A 21515-nucleotide genomic window follows, 5' to 3' on the forward strand; every position below is an offset into this window, starting at 1 on the left:
TGGGAACACCTTACCTGCGGTTGGAGTTCTGCGATCAGGTGACTAGAAATATCTCCAACATTAACAAACCCTGCATCCCCCTTCTATCTAGTGCTCTCTCTTACTTATAATTCCTAATGTCAGATATTTCCACTACCAATCACTTTAAAACACCTTGTCTGCATTTGGAGGATTGTGAACAGATGATTAGATATAGCTGTCATGAACCAATGCTGATTTTACTTCCATTTTTAATACATCTGATATATCATTCCTACTTCTAATCTCCTCCACTGCCAGACTGTAACTTTGAAACACCTTATTTGTGTTTTGGAGTGCGTTGATCAGATAGCTCTGACTTAACCAACACAGCCTTCCCTTGCATTCATTAATTTATCCTATATATATCGTCTACTGCCAGATTTTCTGCACTACCAGACTGTCACTTTGAAACACCTAATTTCTATTTGGAGCACTGTGTTCACATGTATAGATCAAGCTCTGACATGAACCAACACTGCCTTCCCATTTATCCATCTATATATCTTAGATATCATTCTTACTGCCAGATCTCCTTCACTGCTACTCTTGAACCAGCTTCTCTGTCTTATATCAATCAAAAATCTTTCTTAAACACTAAGAACTGCATTGAAATGCTTCATTTCCAAAGAATATGCTTTATAAAATTATTGTAATCATACAGGCATAGAAAACTGTTATTTCATGGCATTTTAATTTTACTTTTATGAATTTGACATTTACTTTTTACATTTGCCATCTTATTTTATATTTATATTATAAAATTAGAACCAAATAATTTATAATGGATTTGAAAAAATGCTTCTATTATTAAAATTTATTAAACTAATATTTAAAATGTGCGACTTTAAGGTATATTATATATATGCTGCACATGTATGTAGCTTGGTCGTCTTTGTCTTAAAAAGTGAGACGTTTATACTAACAGCTTTGATCCTTTTTACCATTGGAGACAGTACACAATAGTGAATAATAGTGAACTTCTGTGGAAAAAATTCAGCAACAAAATAGTTGTTCGTCAAACTGGCGTATAATGATAGGATGCTCGGACGTCACAAGAAGAATAAAGAGTTGCGCCGTAGTGTTGAAATACATCCAACAACGTCTTGAAGGAACTCCAACTACCACGTCCAAGTTGTAATAACTTCTAGCATTTCTGGATGTTCGAGTATGGAATTTTGTTTCACATAGGAGAAACGAAAAAAAAAAAAAAATATATTATAAATATTGTTTAAAAATTACTAGAAACATATATTAATTGTTCCGTTGGCTTCTTCCTAATAAGTTCTCCACATTTTGAATGTTACTATATTCACCCTTCACACTTCTTAACCAAAACCGCAAATCAACCATTATGCAAACAAAACTATATAGTTTTACCCCGAGCTTTCCACAGGCTTGTACAAAACGCTACTAAAGTTCCATAAGTGATGCTCGCAGTTAGTAACTCATGTGCCCATGCAAATAGGTAAAGGTAAGATGTAGCGGTATGGTTTTACGCCACAGGTATGTTTATAAGTTTAATGCGACGTGACTTCGCAAGATTATACTTGGGTACGAATTCAGCGCTAAGGAATTCGAGTAATGTTCTTGACATTTTGAAGTTAAACAGATACATGCCAGTCAGTAGCGTGTTGCTGACGGGACGAGACAAGACGCGGTAAGCACCAGAGGAATGTTCTGAGCCCTGCAACAGACGTGCAAACGCCAGTGGCCTGCATGATACTCATGGACGGTCAACGTCACCTCTGTTCAATGGTTGCATGTTTAAGCTAACATTCATAAAATTTACTCAGGTTACATGTTACATTATAATGTTTATTAGCAATATGTGTATGGTACATATGATTCATAGCATAATTTTTTTTTCCTCGTAGATGTATTTGGAATAAAAGTGAGATGCCTTTGTGATTTTTACAGGAGTTTTGCTGACTACATTGCCTAGGGGGCAAGTGAATTTGTAAGAAATATTTAATAATGAAATAATATGGAGGTAAATAATGATGGGAAATGTTCTGGGAGAGGCGAGTTAATGAGGACACGCACTCACAGAGACACACAGACACACGCACGCACCGACAGGAATGTAATCTCATAAATGTTACTTTCCCAATGGAAACAGTCAAAAAATATGTATAAGTGTTGGTAACTAAGTAAATCGGCTTCAATTGCAATATAGATTTTACGTGAGTAGGTCTACTGGCACATTGCTGTAACAGATTGTTGACCTGTGCGCGTCGTGTTTTAAGACATGTTTGAATGTTCTGTTTGCAGTTGTTGGTGTGTCTGCTGGGGTCTGTGTGAGTGTGTGCAGCTCGGTGCGTGTAGCCCCAGGCTTCGAGTCCTAGTGCGATACATCAATGGCTGGTGCATGGTTGCAAGCACTGCTGCACTCATTGCTTTAATGTAAGTAAATCATTATATATGCTACCATATTCTCTTCTCTTCTCTTATATTCTTGTAAACTAGACCTCTAATGTGTCTGGTCTATGTTTTAACATAATGTCTGAGATTGGAGTTCCCACATCATTGTAAAATGTAATTGAAATGCTTCCCCTTTGTGATTCAAATGTGATAGAGGTATGCGTAGTTGCGGGTGTAGAAGAAAGCTTTCATGTCTTTGAGTTAAGTATTAAATATTCTATATAAATTATTCTGCGTAGTAACATTTTAACATGTTACGTATTCGTAAGTTCTATCCTTGCGTTTCAAGAAGTTTTAGATGATTAAGGTTTGGGCATACCTTGGTTTGTCGTAGGTGCATTTTGTTCTGTGTGATGCATCCTTAAATGAAATATTTTCCTTACAGGTCCAAACATGATGTTTCATATCATTGCACAAATCTTTTATTCTATTCTGTATTAGAGACTGAAAAAATTACTGTTTGATATATAATATAAAATGACTGTTAACTTATGTTATTTGTATTTAAGACTGCAAAAATGATGTAATTAGCCACTATTCAATATTTCCAGCCACATATATCAAAGTTGTTTATAATAATAATCGCTTGCTAACTAGTAATTCGTAGTTCTCTAATATGTATCTTTCTGCCATAAAAGTTACATAGATGAAGCGAATATCTATTATTTATAAGCGAAAGTTCATATCTTAATCCAATTTGTAAAACATCATGAAAAATTTATTTTAAATCATGACAAATTAATTTTAAATACATTTATAAATATTTTAATAAGAGTGTAGTCCGTATTTTGCAAATAAAGGCTCATTCTTTAATGCTACACACTTTGCTTGAAGTAAAGCAGACAAATCCCAAACATACTCAGTTTAACTGCTATCTTCTTTGGTGGGTGTCACATGTATGTGATGAGGATCCATGCTTTGGTCCGACTTCCTGACAAGACCATTCCCCCCCCCCTCTTTACAGCCAACACCCCCTTCCCATCAAACCCACCGAATAATCAATAGATTGGATCGTAAACTACAGATACCTTTCATTTCCTGTCACCCAACATACCAGTATTTCATGGGACAATGTCTATAACTAAAACTACCTGTCTCTAGAGTAGTATAGGTTGGCAGGTTAGAGCCCATGTTCCAGGTTGTGGAGGTAAAGAAGAATTATGTCATCTTGGATTTTGATGTCAGGGCAGCTATCTTTAATGACCTTGACCTATAACATTCAAATTGACATCAGCAGCCATTTTGGATGACGTCACATCCGAAATTTTGAATTCTGCCATCTTGAAATATGCTATATTGGATTAGAGTGACCCACTCCCAAATGTTGCACTTTTCGTTATGGTAGAACCTTCCGTCATCTTGCATTCGATTTCATCTGCTGAAGGTTGTCATCTTGGATTATTACTTCACAATTACCAACTTATTTTCATCTGCTAAAGGTTACCATCATGGTTGATGTCACAGCCACCATATCTTTTTTGTTCTGCTGAAGGTCTTAATCTAGAATGAAGTAATTTCCACTATATATATTCAACCAATAAAAATATATTGAGTTATTTCTACTTAAAGAACAAAAACAAGCAATGATTAGCGTTTTTCGATTTCTGCAGTCTTCTTAGTTTGCGAAGTGAGCCCTTTGCATGCATTGACATGTCATTTCAGAGAATTTCCACATGACAATCTATCACCACATACAACGCACCGCTTAGAGTTCACAGTTTCGTTAAAAGGACAGTGATATATTTCATGATGCCACGCACTTAACGTGTATACAAACATCTTGCCACAGAATATAAATTTTGGTCCCGATGACTGCTCAACCAGTCAGTCACAATTCCTGATGTTCCTTTTCATTTTTCCGTAATGTATAAACTGCCTATAACACCTGTTGCACTGATATGTAACACTTTTTGATTTATTGTTACAATCATGTGCTACATACTCGTGAATGTTTCAGTTCACGTTGTCGTAGTAGGCATAGTTGGGTGATGAAACACCAGCAGTTGTGGTTGCCTTGAATATTGATTTTCGTGCTGTTGAAGACACTGCACCCGTTAAAGTCTCCTCTAGCATTGTCGGTGGTGATAGTACACTTTTCATCAGGACCTCCATGGTCGTCATCGTCGCTAACACCAGGATGTATACAGCTGTTGGCTCTGTTGTCATCAGGATCTGCGTCGTCGTCGTCGCTGCTATCAGGATCCCCGACGACAATAAAGTTGACATTACTGTTGTTGTAGGTAATAGGACAGACTAGACCGAAGAATCTTCCATTTCTGAGTATACAAATTCCATCAAGTTCTGTGTTCAGATGGTAAAATTGCCATTGAGTTTACAATACTAGGCTATTATTAGACTAATATGTCAGACGATACAACTAGACGATCCTTACAATTCCATAGTCAGTAGACCACCAAGGAGCATTTCCGCTACTTTAATGTTTATATTGTTATTGTTTTAGATTATTTTTTTAAAATTTTTAAGTAAAGAATATTCACAAATCATATTTGAATTTTATTCCAAATCTTTAAAATTGTAGCCAAGCCACATATTTCAAATATGTGTTTTTTTTTACAGACACTAGCAGGTTATACAAGTCATTATTGTATTTAGTCCACACCTCTTAATTCACGAAGTTCATGATTCTTTGGTAATGAAAACATTTTCGACATTTTGCGAAGCAAGTAAATGTCTTAACCTGTCGACCGATATGTTAGGACCTTCCAATGACGTGTAATCAATATCTTCTGCTGCTCCCATCTTCTTTACACTTTTACTGTCAATTTTTTTGAAATTCACAGTAGTCTTCTGTTTTATTGCCGGCATCATCGACATTAAAATCGTCATAATTCCAGTGATTGTCAATATTATTAGATTGGCTAGGATAATTTATTGTAACTCGTCTTTTCCGTCGTTTTTGTTTCAGGTGCTTCGTCACAGTCTTAGATATTGTCAGCTTCAGGTGCTTCTCTACTGTTCACAATATTGTAGAGGCGACTAGAATTTGGTGTAATTTTTGTTCCATTTCCCATGAAGATGATAATTTCTTCGTTAGTTTTAAATTCCAAATAATTAGCGAGATCTGGGATGGTGTTATCAGTATCAGGATTTTCACATTCTTCGAGATAGTAATAGTCGTCTAACATTATGTCTTTATTCCAATTGCGATGTTTTTTAAATATATATTTCTTCGACTTAAACGATTTATAGCACTGGCTGCAGCTGAATGTGTTTTGTAAGGACCCAAAATTAACTCACTCTGCTCATGGCAATAGAATTTTTTCTCAAGGTAAACTCCTTGCTGTAGTAACTACACCGGTGATCTTTCGATACAACTGCAGGCAACGATCCGGAATCCACATCAGCTTCTGCGACTTATACAAAATACATACTGATAGTTTTAAAAAAAAAAATACTTAAATTGGAATTTCAAAAATCCACCAGTGAGAGTTTAATTTCTTTTTTAATTATCAAATAAGTTTTGCGTTTCACAAACATAATTCGCGACATGATTTTCAAATTATTTATAGTTTTATTATTCCTTTTTTATGCCATGATGCTCTCTCACGAATGATGGTATTTCTCAGACTTACTAAGGCTACACATGTACCCTAACTAAAATATAACCTTGTGGCCTGGCTACAAATGTAGCCCAACTAAAAATGTAGCTGTGTAGCCTGGCTACAAATGTAGCCATGTAGCCTGGCTAAAAATATAGGCTTTCAGCCTGGCTACAAATGTAGCCTTGTAGTTAGGCTATGTACAAATGTAGCCTTGTAGTTAGGCTATGTACCCGTGTAGCCTGGCTACAAATGTAACAGTGTAGCCTAACTACAAATGTTCGATTCATGGGGTAAAACCCTGCATTGACTCAGCGAGCTTTAGTGCTTTAATCGGTAATATCTGATTTCACCTAGCATAAATTACTTCGTAAGATAAAACAAGCAATAAACATTCATAATTCTTTGTGTTGTGAAAACAGGCATGTTTTATGTGGGATGCGTAGGATGTAGACGATATATACAGTATGCATAATATACATATTATGTATACAAAATAAACATTATATGTTTAGCATACTTATATATGTTAAAAATTTACATATGCATAGGATATATGTAGATATGCTAATAATATTATTATAATTAATACGCAAGCATACATATGAATGTACACTAAGTTAAATTTTTTTCTAGACTTCAGTCGGTTTTCTCAGTGTGCTCATGGTTATTCCTGACAAAACTTTTGTTGGCGTTCTTCATGTGTCCCTAGTTATTCCTGAGGAAACAATCGTTCCATGTATTTTTTTTTTAGATAATTTAATTAAAGAATTCCTGGTACCAAATTAAAAATAATAAAAATGTTGATAAGGTGCTATACAAACAAAAATATTAATTACTCAGTCGATTACTATGTCTTAAAACCGATGAGAAACACTATCATGCAATACGATTTCCCTTCCCCTTGATGTCTAGGGAAGCCTTCCTTCTCTTGCGACCATGAGAGAGCATCCCGGGAATTGAACATTTGTAATTAGGCTACACTGTTACATTTGTAGCCAGGCTACATGGATACATTTGTAGTTATGCTACATATTTATCCAGGCTAATTTTTAGCCAGGCTAGAAGGCTACATTTGTAGTGAGGCTACACCGCTACGTTTATATTTGGGCTACATTTGTGGTTGGGTTACAAGACTGCATTTTTAGCCAGACTACAACGCTACATTTTTGCCAGGCTGCATGGGTACATTTATAGTAAGGCTACATTTGTATCCAGGCTACATTTGCAGCCTTGCTTCAAGGCTACATTTGTAGCCCTACAAGGCTACATATTTAGTTACAAGATTCAATAATACATTCAATCATGTGTCAGTAGGGCTAATAAATAAAATCATGTAAAAGAGAATGCACAAAAAGACAAGTAAATCCTTGAGCCCTAGTGAAACCGTCCTTATAGTTTTTCGTGAGAGAGCATAATAGTATTTAAAATTAAAAAAATTAAACTATAAATAATTCCAAAAACAATTGTCGAATTCTGTTGGACAAACATGGAACTACTAGGACCATGTATTTTTAAAAATTGGAAAGTTAAATCACACTGATGGATTATTTAAATCATATTTTAACTATTGGTTTCAATTTAAAACTCTCAGTATGTATTTGATATAAGTCGCAGAAGCTGGTATGGATTCCGGATCGTTGCCTGAAGCTGTTTTGAAAGATCACCAGTGTAGTTACTGTAGCAAAGAGTTTGCATTGAGAAAAAGAGCTAAGTGTCATGAGAGGTAAAAGTGCATTTTAGTTCCTTACCAAAAATTATTTATTTGGAGCCAGTGCCAGACATCATTTAGTCTAAGAAATATCTTGAATACATAATCGCACGATATGTACAACAGAGCTGACTAATGATAACGAGGACGAGTCTACAACACAATGTAAGTTAAATGAAGATTACTGAAAAATGAAAAGGCACATCAGGAATTGTGACTGACTGGTTGCTCATTCATCAGGACCAAAATTTATTTTCTGTTGCAATACTTGTACTTTACGGGACAAGTTTTATCCTTACTTCCAAATGTCCTTTGTCCGCTATTTTATATTTGTTCGTGGAATATAAATTTATTGTATTAGTCCGAATTACCTTATCCCCAGTACTCTACAGGATTAGGTATATCCCTATATATTCCTGTATTTTTCCAGTAAACATGCATGCCTACAATATCCTCAGTGTGTATGAAGCTGTGTGTGAAAATGTAATCACTGTAAAAGTTCTGTCGATCTTTATGCCAGTACTCTATAGGACGGGGTATTAACCTACATCTACCTGTCTCTTTCCAAATGATACGAATGCCTTTCATGTCCTCAATGTGAACAAGGCCGCCTGTGGAAACTTCAATTATCGTAAATATCCTACCAACCTCAACACCAGTACTTAACGGGATGAAGTATGTCCCTACATTACCTGTATCTTGCCAAATAATTAATATGTTTATCTACAATCTAGTTTATGTATAAGAGACTGCTCGTGGAAACTCCACACAATGGGTACTTTAGTAGTTTGGCATCAGTTTGGATGCTGTGATCTTCTCGAAAATATTGGTTGTTACTTTTATTGAACAGCGGCCTTGAGTCTATCTGTGGAGATTTGTCGTCAAAGGTTTTATATAGGACTATTTCGTCTATCAAATAAAAAACTTTGGTTTTGCATTTAACAGCATAATGTTTTAGTAAGTTTAAGCAATAAACAAATAAAAAGGAATGGGGTTAATTCCTTCTTTCCCTATTTTCAAAAGTGAGTCCAGCCCTGCTGTGCGGTGTCAGTGCTTTTACTCACTAGTAATTAATGAATGATTTATGGCTTAGCATCTCGGTCACAGCATTACAATACGAGCAGAATAATGGTGTTGAGATGAAAATGGAGAACTGACAAAAAAGGGATGATTGGAGTAGCATATCCACCAATTCATGGCAATGTTCGTAACGTTTATTACTTGCGAAAAATTTGAGCTTGGATGGCATTTTGATCACAATATTATGGTTTGGTCCCTTTTTGTTATTTTTAACGGCCACTTTACTAACTTGCCACCCACTGATATTTTCTTTTGGCCATGCATCATAGACTTAAAGGGGTACCCAATAAATGTTTTGGATTTATAACTTATTAAAGAAAATATACTTAGGGGCTTTTAACCTTATAAATTTTTGGTGAATCTTCAAGAATCATCCTGTTTTTATTTTAAATTTTCATCTTAAACCTATTTTCATTAATTGAGCTAAAATTAGTATTATTTATTTGATATTAATATTTTTTATTTTGAATACCTATATTAAGTATTTTATGGTATTTTTTAATTTGAACAATCTATTTTTATTCGTTGTATCCACCCAAAATTTCATTTTTTGAGTAAACTTGATTCAATGTTACTAAATATTAAACTTGTTAATGTTACACGAACTGATTTTTGTAGTTTCAATTGTTATACACAAACTATGAACTCGACTAATACGTATTTAATTCATTTTCTTGTCACCTGTATATTTTTTTGTTTGATGGTAACTTTTTTGACTATTTGGTAAAAAGAATTATGACCGAATCATTATATTACACCTAATAACACAGCGCAGTGATAAACTTTATCCCATTTGTCAGTTGTATTTTCGTAACAAGATGACCACTAGGTCAGTGTTCAGTACATAATGGTAGCAGCATGTAGTAAATTTTTCGCTGACTAGTTGAAAAAGAACTATGTAGCCTATCGTTTAAATGTATGAATTCGTAAAGTATAAATGTTTGTGGAGATTTTACTAAGTGGTAGATAGGAAATGTATGATCGGGGACAGGCGAAGGAGGGAGGAGGCAGTGGCCATCTTGGATTGCGACATCATCGCCAATCCATTAATCCATCCGCCATCTTGGATTAATCCATTGACCCATCTTGGAGTAATCCAATAATCCGTTCGCAATCTTGGATTTTACCTTGACTTTTGACCCTGGTGGCCATATTGGATGATATCATCAGCCACCGTCTTGTATTCGCCATTTTGTATGTTCTAGAACCTTCTGCCAATTGTAATATCACCTCACCATTGCCCTTTTTATGGTCGCCATCTTGGATGTGAAATTCGTCTTTTCGAAATTTGACTTTCCCAAACTCGATTTCGTCATCAGCCACCATCTTGTTTTGGTCTGCTGGTAGCTGCCATCTTATTTTTGTCTTTTGGTGGCCGCCATATTGTTTTTTATGCTGGCGGCTGTCTTAGTTTTAAAGTTTGAAGGGAGTGGCGCCACTGTTGTCGATAAAAATTATTTTGCACAAAAAATCTCTCTATTGAAAAGGCCGAGCCCCGAACCGAGGGACGCCACAGCATGTTGAGGCTGGAAAAATATGCCTTTAACCATTCGGCTAGCAGACCAGTTGGAGAATAAATAAATAAAGAAGGTAAATATGCTTTCAAAGCATGTCTTTGAACCAATAGTAGTAGTGGCATGTGGCAGGGAGTGCTAGGATTAAAATATTTTCCCAAAGGGCGCAATCATTAATTAAAGGTGTTGCTGCCAGAGGGCGCCATCTTTAATTCCAGCACAGGCTACCAGAGCACGCAAAATTCAAATTTCGAAAATTTGTTGACAGATAGCACTTTCGGCCATATTTAATTTATAATGTTGCTACCAGAGCATGCCAAATTTTAATTAAAAAAAATAGTTGGCAAATAGAACCACAGTCAGCCATCTTTAATTCATTATGTTGCCATCAGAGGGCGCCACAGTCGGCTATTATTAAATCATGGTGTTGCTACCAGATAGTGCCACTGTCAGCCATATTTAGTGTCAGTTTCGTCTGCTCGAGGGCGCCATCTTGGATTAGCTTTCAATGTGCTAGGATACGTTCCTTTACATGCACAGAGTGCATAAGGCAAGCATTTAATGCGCTCAATCACCCCGCCATATTGGATTCAGTACGTGGAGAAGTGTAGCATGATGCTCCTAAGAATACGTTCTTTATGCGCACAGAGTGCACAAGCCATGCGCTATTTCCCCGGCCATCTTGGATTTAGTACCCCCACCATCATACATGGAGAGGTAGAGCATGGTGCGTCTAAGAAAACGTTCCCTTATGTGCATCTGAAAAGTACGCACGAAATTTTTTTTGTCAAAATTCTTATAGTAATATGTATGCATATTGTAAATAGTCATAATATTGAGCTTTTTTAAGTGTATAGTAATACATATATAAGGATAAGGGTAGATATAGGTTTACTATTTTTATTAAATTAAAAATTTTATATGCATGGTTATATATGTTAATGTATACTTAAAATATTATAATGATACTATTTTTATTAAAATATTTTAATGTATGCATATAGTGATAAGTTAGATATATCATTTTTATTAAAAGTGTAAAGTAACATATATAAATGCAATGCTTGGACTTATTAAACAACAATATATTTAAAATTCTTTATAGTGTTATAAGATGAGTTCTGTTTATTTATAAAATATATTTTAATTCGCTGCTGTAAGTATGCTCATAAGTAGAGTGGGTTGTAGGCATACTATATAGTTGTAATTAATTACTGCAATAAATAACTTATGCTTTTGTAAGTCTTCACTGCAGCCGGGAAGATGACTACATTCCCGCAGGCAGTCAAGCATTTAAAATCTCTGCCTACATCACATACAAACAAGAGTTTCCATTAGCGCCCCCTCCCTTCATCTATTGACTGAACACGCAGCCGCGAAGAAACATTATCTCACGTCTCCGGCCGCCGAAGCCTCTTGGAGTACAGAATATGAAGCGATACAGAAAACCACAGCAAGCAAAAATATTTATAAATAATTAATATGTAAAATAAAGTCACACACTCTGCTTGATAAAAAATTTAGATTTCCTTTGTCTTAAAGGTCTCGGAAAACATAAAATACCAGAAGTCATACAAGCTTTAAAAGAAAACATACTTATATCATGTCACTGAAGACACATAATCCACCTGAAAATGAATTAGCTCAAACACAACCAACATATGAACAATCACAGATATTAAGTAACAACCATACAATTACATTTTGATAACTATAGGTTGGGAAGGAGAAAAATACTGGGAACACTCTGGAAAAAAACCTGCGCTCATCAGCAGCCAGGAGTTAGTCTCCTGCAATTAATGTTTGATATTTCTCGAAAACTATTGGACGCACCAAATCAAAACCTCGGTTGGATATTCAATACTTGTACAATAGTAAATGTGTTCCAAATACAAAGAAATTTAGTAGAGAAATCCCGAATAAAATGAAAATTTATTTAGTATAAACGTACGTCACAGACCTTCGAGTCCTTGGTTAGATTCCCAATGAATGCACTTGTACATAATAAATGTAAACATCCTTCCTCGATGATGCATACAAACAGACTGATCCCTACTTCCTTTAGCAAGACACATATTACTCCTACCAGTGTGACATCATTTTAGCCATATTTACCACCATCTCGAATTCTCCTTTTCTTCTGCTACCATATACATTAATTTGCAACCCGCCAAAGTGTACTAGTGGCAAATAAAAGATCTTCAGCTCTCATAGTGACCCACCATCATGTCGTCCAACACACACACACACACACACATACAGAGAGAGAGAGAGAGAGATAGGCCATACCACAGCAGACTGTGCACTAGAAATTGGACATGAAACATGGTAAAAATATAAGGAAACCTGTTCCGTTGCGAAAATAGGAGAAGAGGGTGCAGCCACCGTTGAATCCTCAGTGGTTGTCACCATCGCTGTCACCTGAGGTCATCTAAATCGATGGTACACCTCCCATAAAGTTCTGCATGGACATTGGTATCGCCGCCACCCGGGTCTCCTCCAAGTCCTGGGTCAGATTCCCAATGAATGCACTTGTACATAACAAAGACAACACATCCTTCCTCAATGATGCTTACAAGCAGAATGACCCCCAATTCCTATACCAAGATATATATTACTCCTAGAAGTGTGACATCATGGCAGCCACTGCACACATTCACCATAATAAATGCTCAGTTCAACACACACTGACACCCACCTACAGCTCCAATGATTACAACTATAAAAATGTTTTCTTATTACTTTTTTAATTAAATATGTTCCGTTCGCTTCAAAAGGGATTAAATTCTACATTTACAAGCTTCCACTAAGCCGCCGATGTAATTTTGATGTAATTTGCCAAAACTGATTTTATGGATGACATAACTTTTTATTTATTTTTTGACGTGACAACGTCTAGTAAATCGATGAACGCCGGCTGCACACATGAATAAGGATGAATCATTGTCCCGTTACGCACATTGTCCCGTTACGCTCATTGTACGCTTGCGCCGCATCTATCTCTCTTCCACTCGATTGGAACAACCATCGATTTGACTTTTTCGAGGCACATTAAACTCGTTTCCTACTTTTCCTATCATCGTCCTATCCTTAACAGAATAACACAGATTGGAAGAAGTTAAATAGCAAACATGTATAAAAGTTATAGTTAAAATAATCTGTTCGTTAAAGTAATAAACATATTTGAATTAATGAGTGCAAATAAAAGTAAATTTATCAATTAAATTGTAGATTTCATTTCACTCCTTTGTATCCATACAAAATAGTGATAATTCAATACAAATTATTCAATTTTATTCATAAAAGTATGCAATCATATCATTAATGTTTTGTTATGACGTTGTCACGTTAAACTATCGTCCGTAAACTGACTTTACAGACAACCAATTTTTTAATATTATTCATCCCTGTTAAAAATAAGATGTAACATTTCGGAGAACGTTGAATAAGAAAAGGTAGTTGAAAGTATGTTTATTTATCATTTCCAATATCTTAAATCAATTTTTATTTTATGAGAGGATAATATTTTTAATGTTAAAACTAAAATGACTATATTTAAACATTTAAAAAATCGAACTTTCGAAAATTTTAAAAGAGAGTTTGTAGCATTTGCACGTTTATGAATCATACCCCATTACTTACAGCCTGCTTGATTAGCTTCAAAGATATGACTTCTATAATTTAAAAAAGAAAATTGACCGCCTTTTTACCCCTTTTGCGGTCAAATATAGAAAAATTGTAAGGTTAAAACATGATATTATATCGTAATTTTGGACCTTATTCGTACTCAGTTTCTTAGCTTCATCTTAATTTGCTTGGATATAGGTATGATTTATTACTATAAAAATTAACGTGCCCTCGTTTCACTGCTTTTGGGGTCGAATATCGAAAAATGGTAAAATTAACTACGTAATTAATTATGTACGTTATTTGTGCTAAGGTTCTTACATCCTGCTTTGTTCGCAATAGTGATATGAATTTTTTAAGATAAAACATAACTTACTCCATTTTCACACCCTTAAAAGACGAAATCCGGATAACTTAAAAAATATTTGTTACTCTATATTCTTAATGTTCATTCTTAATTTCTAACCCTTATCTAGTAGATTCGGAAATATGAATTTTTTTTTCTTTAAACCAAACTTAACTCCTTTACATCTCTTATAGGAAAAATCTTGCCCATAAGTTATATAATAATTAAATACTTTATCATTTTTACCATTAATTTACGTGTTACCTAATTAGTTTTGGAGATACGATTTTTTTTAAATAAATTAATACCTACCTCGTTTTCACCTCCATTTAAAGCCGAATTTTAATAAACGATTAAATTAAGCAAGACGTAACTCTAGATGCAAGTTGTTTTTAAGTATCTAACTTCTTAGTATCATTGAAATTAAAGAGTTATTTTTTTTAAATTTAAAAACACACCTACTGATTTTACCAACCTTGGGGTTTCAATTTCGCAAACTGGTAAAAAAGTGGTTGGTAATTGTCATATGTTTATTATTGGTCCCTTGTATATTTACCTCTTTTTCACCCCTTAGGGTTAGAATTTCGGAAAATATAAAAATTGTGGTTGATTGTATTCGTATTTTTATTTTTGGTTTACAAACGTTCATAATTGGTACCCAATATAATTTATTATGCTTTATTAAATTCTGAGATGATATTATTTTTTAACTCCAAGGCTATGACCTTCCAAGTGGCTTTATTTTCGTTGTTCGAAATAGAGGCCCCTTTTTTTATTTTCCACAACATTTTTATTTTGTTTTAACAAATCGAACAACACGTATTTGTCGGTAAACGTTACATTTTTAGGCGTTCGCTTTATCCTCACTGACGAATTCCTCACCAAAAAACAAAGATCTATCTGGCCTCACCTAACACTTCCTGAACTCTCCAAACTTTATGGGACAATGTACTCTGCATGTGTTGGGAATACTATGATGTTGTTATGCACGTGACAAAAGACGATCGAAAATGAAAGAGTATCTTACTATGATATTTCGGAGTGCTATCGGCCAGTAGAAATTGGTTATATGTTGCCATATTTACACTGCAGGTGGAAGCACTTTCAGCTGGAAGTCATCCGAAAAACTTTTATAGGAAACTGGTGGTGAACACACTGCCAGAAGAAGGATGTTGTCAGGCAGGGGCGTAGCCAGGGGGGGGGGGTTTAGGGGTTCAACCCCCCCCCCCCCCCCCTTTAGCACCAAATCTTTAATTAATTTCTTATTAATCACTCAAACAAATTTGATATTAAAATTAATAAAAATTTTACCATTACAATATTTAAATTTGAGTATCGAAAACTGCTAAAATAGCACTATTTTACTCTTTTAAATCGAAATTTTCCCGGGGGAGGACCCCCAGACCACCCGCTTTAATACGTGGGGGGGGGGGGGTCATGCTTCTTAACACCCCCCATACACAAATCCTGGCTACGCCACTGTTGTCAGGGCTTTCGGATGACGACTTTAGGTTCGGCCCTAGGTATGACCCCGCCGGTGGGTCGCACAAGACTGGAGCACTGGAGCAAGGGCCACAAGGACACGCGGATTCTGATCCGCGGGAGCGGATGTCGTGTCAACTATATCACTAATTTAAATATCAGCTCCTGCCAATCTGAATCGGGGTGGCTGTAGAAGAACTGGAACACTTAATGCCGCCAGTCTTGATGGTTAAAGTTTTAAAACAAAATCTTTATAACACAACACTGGCGGTGCCCGGCCGCGATATCACAGGGTACGCTCCAATAGCAGCAGAGAGCACTGGGAGCGGAGATTTGCTTACTGTCCAGGGCAGTACCGCGTCAGTTTGATTGTGTTTGGAAGCAGAATTGTAACATTTGAAACGGCCTTAATCCACAATACTCATTGCTTAGGCCTATACTAAATGCATAGTCTCAGATGCTGCTTTGTTACACCCAGGCCCATCAAGAGTTAATCGGGTGGGGAGGGGGTTTGAATTCCCAGGGCCGAACAACAAAGAGGGGCCCTGGTCGAGTTTCACGAGATTTTTAATGCTTGCTTCTACCCTGATAGGATGAAAATTACAAGTATATTGTTAGCTGGAAACCAAACAAGTAATGTGATTTGCATAAATAACATTTACAGTCACAGTCACGGTACCGGTTTCAATTTCAGTCTTTATATCTATTTAAGGGGATTGTTCTTAAGATCATATACTCAGGTAATATGACATAGTATCAATATTTGTTCAAATATACGCGCCACAAGCGCAGAAACTACGTTTACACGTCTGCTCAAAGATGGTGACACCGTTAAAAATTTTTGAGACAGCCCTCTTGCGTTTTTTGGATGAGATGTGGATTGCTTTGATTTCGTCACTCGAAAATATTTTGTTGAAAGTGTTAGTGCTGATAAATTTGTACCAGGTAAGTTTTTTGTAGTGTTTGACTATTTGATATGAACTGTGGGTAATATGGGTTATTAATATTGAAAAATTATTAAAGGGATTTTGAAGGGAGCGACGGAATACTGCCATAATGGAAAACCACCATAATGGAATAATTCCGACAGGCCTCTTCGAAAAAGATGGAAAATTACCATAACGGAAAACTGCCATAACGAGACGGAATTCTGCCATATTTATTTATACACTCCATGGAATGAGTACAGCTGCTTTTCTCTCTAAGTAGCGTATAGAATACATCGCTAGGTAGTGCTGTTAACCCCCTAGCTGTTTCTCAGGTTAACTCCAAAGGCTACAGATAGCACTTCTGTCGATTATTTCCTGTAGTTCGTCATAAATCAACTCAACAGATCGCGCACTAGTAGAAACAAATGTTACCAAAAATGAGTTATAGGAATCAGCACTGTATACTTATGAACACGATATTTAAATAAATATGGTAGTTTTCCATTATGGCACTATCCCTCCTGTTTTAACGGGGGGCGACAGAAGACTGCCATACTGGAAAACTACCATAATGAGAAACTACCCTAAGTTAAAACGCAACCATACAGTCCTAATACTCGAACGACATGAGTAAATTATATATGTTATCTTAGAATGAATTTGTAGAAATAAGCAGCATACAAAGTCTTGTGATTCTAATTCATGTGTTAACTCCAGGTTACTAGTTGAAACGAAATACAATATAGTGACCGATAATCACAATTTCCTGACAACCGACGGTTAAGTAAGTAAAATATTGCATGATTTATATCATATGTTTAAAATGCCACGACAGATTGTCACCATCAGGTATATAGCTATCTATAGTATTGAGGTGACAATTCAATTGATTTTATTTTACGTCATGTCTATCAAAATAACGATAAAATAAACTTAAGCATGAATTATTTCACAGAAAAATATGTTTACGTTAGTACATCATTAATAATAACCACATTATGTTTCTAATGGGCTGTTGGGGTTCAATTTTCGTGAGCTGGCTTCACTTCGACCTTACTCTTAATGGCTTTGGTGTTGTTTTTGTCGTGTCGCGGCTGTCACAGGATATTGTGATTCCAACATTATGTTTTTAGCATGTGCTAAGAAAACCACTAGAAGAGTATTTTAACATATAGATCTAAAGAAAAACAATTGCCATTAAGAATAGATAAAAACAATCACGACATTTCCAACCTGAGAACTGTGAATAGGGAATATTTGTTATACTTCACTTGAGAACGATTCACATTTGCTGTTTAAGTTTTATTGATTAAGTATTTGTGAAATTAGGCCTATATTTTTTTACTACGTCAATGACTACGAAATCATTTAGAAATACTCAAATGAGCTGGTTAAGTGAAAACATTTCATAATATTATTTAATGAAAACCTTGAAATCATTTTTATGTATGTTTACTAGAGGAATAGCCTATTTCCGATATTATATTTATTTTTATTCTGAAATGCTTGCTGGTCTGTGAACAGATTAATAGCGAGGTCAATGCAGACGGCCAAACACAAGGCCACAGTAGAGCGACAAAGTGAAAGGAACTAGCCATGACCTACAGTAAGGAAGCATCCTTCCAATTTTCTATAATTATTTCAGGAATCAGCAGAAAAAATCAGTAGGGCTGGTTCGGAACTGGCTGCCGTTGGTTTCACGTGAAACGTCTATGTCAGCGTGTCGCTTTTAGTGTAATGGTTAAAAAAAAAAACAATAAAAACGAGAAGGTGGCTACGTACTAACAATTTTAATTCAAAATAGACACTAAATGGTAGCTTATTATTAATTTCAATTGATATTCAACAAAAATTTTATTTCACATTGGTCTGTGATATGAGATATCGAAGGCATAATATCAACTTTTTTTTTTGGTGAACGTACAATCTGTACTGCACATTGTTGTCGGTTCTCTATACACAAACACACCCGAATCACCGCGCTATCATGTCTGAGTCGTGAGCTACACTGAACATAATTTTTTTCCTAATCTAAAATAAAACCTGGATAGCTGGGAGAGGTTGGGTAGGCCTCCACCGGACCGCGGGTTCGCTGGGTGGTTTGAGGAGTCCCAGTGTGATGCGGGAGATCGGGACAGGCGCCAGAAGTGATGACAACTCCGGAGGGCTAAGGGAGCATCCAACTTGCTGGTGAGCTGAGTGGAGTAGGGGGCTGAAGGTGGTACATATGCTGGGATGGGTAGCCTCAGCCCCTGTGTATAGCCGAAGCTCTAACGCCCTTCCTGGTTGCGTATGCGGCGTGATCCGCATCCATGCCCATGGGGGCCCCAGGGCGGTAGGGCCATTAGGCTGAGAGCGCTGGGTCAAAAAAGAAAAGGGGGGAAAACCCCTTGCACGGCATAATCTATACACAAACACACCCGAATCACCGCGCTATCATGTCTGAGTCGTGAGCTACACTGAACAGAATTGTTTTCCTAATCTAAAATAAAACTAAGTGTACCTATTTGGGAGGTCTAGGTCTAGGTCTCATGCCGAAGCCTATATAGTTAGGAAAATATTAAAGCAAGATGATAAAGACCTTTTCGTCTGTTCTGGTACCTATATGTTTCGCTGTTAATTTTAAGACTTTAAGACGATATGACAATGGCCAGCCGGGATTTGAATCTGTGTCCTCTGGAATATGAATCTAGTGTCTTACGACTTGGTCCATAATCTTCGATAGTGTATATTTTCTCATCTTCAGATTGCCTTGTATTGATACCCCATGAAACAGGCGTGAGTGTACGATTATTGCATAACAGTACAAATACATAGTTTCAGACTAGAGTAATCCATGTAAGCTATCATCACATGTCTTGAAAAGTTATTGTCATCTAATATTATAAATACAACTACTAGATTTTTTTTTTTCAAAAATTACAGTCACCGAAATTATAATTCACGTCTTTTGAGTATATCCTGTACTAGTGCGTGTAACTACATGTGATTTTGTTTACACATTTACCATGGGTGTAGACAGTATTTGTGGAACGGGAGGGCAGAAGCCAGTCCCTCCTACGGAAACTCTTTTACATAGATAATGCTTGAAAATGCATTTTTAGGGTAGTTGACGATCCCTTAAGTGCTTTTTGAAATTCCTGTCATTGTAATTTTTGTAAAATAAAATTCTTTGTCTAAATAAATTTGGCAACCCTACTTCCCCCCCCCCCCCCCCCTTTTTTTTTTACTACGCGCTTGACATTTATTGTTACAGAATCAAGTTCCTCTTTTGAGTAAGCTTCTCTGCACTTAAAATGTGCCTTGCTAACAGAAGTGTAAACAAATATACATATAAAACAAACAAAACGCATATATGTTTAAAGAAAGTCAGTATATATGTGAATTTTAACAAATTCAGTGTAGTTCATTAAATAAAATTTCAACTGACAAACAACATTATAAATAATATGTAAATAAATTCAAGATGTAGTTTCGGACATACGCCATTACTCATTAAACTGTATGTCATGACAAACCTCAGTCTTTTTGTGTCTTAAAAAGGGAATAGATCTCTTTCCCGAAACGTCGCAACTGTTGTCTTAGGAATCATTTACTGTATTAGTCTGCGCTATTTGCGTTGTGGTTTTTATAAATATCTGTTTTTTCCGCTCAACTGTTGCTTACGGTGTTTGTCTGCGCTGTCGTCACTGTTTATTCACATTGCTGGGTTCACCTGTGCGATACTGTATAGCCGTTTTTTTTTTTTTTTAATTTTTATCTGTAAGTATCATCGTTGTAAATGGAACAGAAATATTCATGTAAACTTACATATTTGTTAATTTGTACATTTACATGAAAATAACTGTATGCTTTGTGTTTCCCCAGTACCTCAAGTATTTAAGGTTATTTGACAGTTGTTTGAATAGCTTTCCAGTATTAGCAGCGCATATTAAGCACGGTAAAACAAAAGAAAGCAAAATTGTTGAATATTCGATCGATTATCTTTCTATGGTTTGAAAAAAAAACCATGCCGAATGAACACATCCATTAAAATATAAAATTATTAGTTAATTTTTGTAAGAAATACTCAGTTATGTCACGATAAAACATATTTCATATATGCAAAAATAACTACAGCCATGTGATGTACACAGTTATAATATCTTTATTTTAGCATTGCAAACAATTCCTTGTCAACTAGTTTCCAGTAGAATCTTTTGTAAAAGTACTGGAAATTCAATTCTGTGAGTTGTCCAAAGTATTTTTCGTCTTTATTTACTGTTCTAGTTGCTACAGTCTCGTCGTTGTTAGCCCATTTTGTCCGTCTGTGCTGCAATAATACCAATTCTTTCTACGTAATTTTCTGTGCTGTCTATGTCTTATATGTTCTGATGTTCTCTGATTTTAGCTTGTTTTCTTATGACATACATTGTAATCAGCAATGGTGTATGTCCTAAACTATATATATAATCAATCTCCCCTATTGAAAGAACCATTAAAAAAAAAAGGACAAAAAATTATGTTTTATTTGGAATTTGAAGTCCAAACGTTTGCAAAAAAAAGTATTTAAAATAAATTTACATATTGTTTTCGTAATAATATCAAAAATCAAGTGTAATATGTATGGAGTATTTAATTTCATACCGAAATTATTATATATATACTTAAGTTGTTAAACTGAAGAAAAGGTTCGAACATAATAATTTAAAACAACAAAATTATAAGAAAAGTTAAATCTCTTGTTGAAGGATATTTTACTTTGTACAAAATATTTTTTTGGACGGAAATAAACATACACAACCATTAAATGAACTTTTGATACTGTAACAGTTAAAACATAAT

The 21515-nt window shown here is 35.5% G+C and overlaps 1 protein-coding gene across 1 annotated transcript in view; it reads left to right on the plus strand.

Annotated features, from left to right (window-relative positions):
• Window positions 1-2292: 2292 nt before the first annotated feature.
• LOC134528810 (inhibin beta chain) overlaps window positions 2293-21515 on the plus strand; it is a 41881-nt gene continuing 22658 nt past the window's right edge. Inside the window, exon 1 of the mRNA XM_063362472.1 lies at window positions 2293-2424. The gene's annotated coding sequence lies outside the window, so the exon portion shown is untranslated. The remainder of the gene's footprint in view (window positions 2425-21515) is intronic.

The sequence above is a fragment of the Bacillus rossius genome, chromosome 2 (assembly GCF_032445375.1).
Source record: "Bacillus rossius redtenbacheri isolate Brsri chromosome 2, Brsri_v3, whole genome shotgun sequence".
In the NCBI taxonomy this organism is placed as follows: domain Eukaryota; kingdom Metazoa; phylum Arthropoda; class Insecta; order Phasmatodea; family Bacillidae; genus Bacillus; species Bacillus rossius.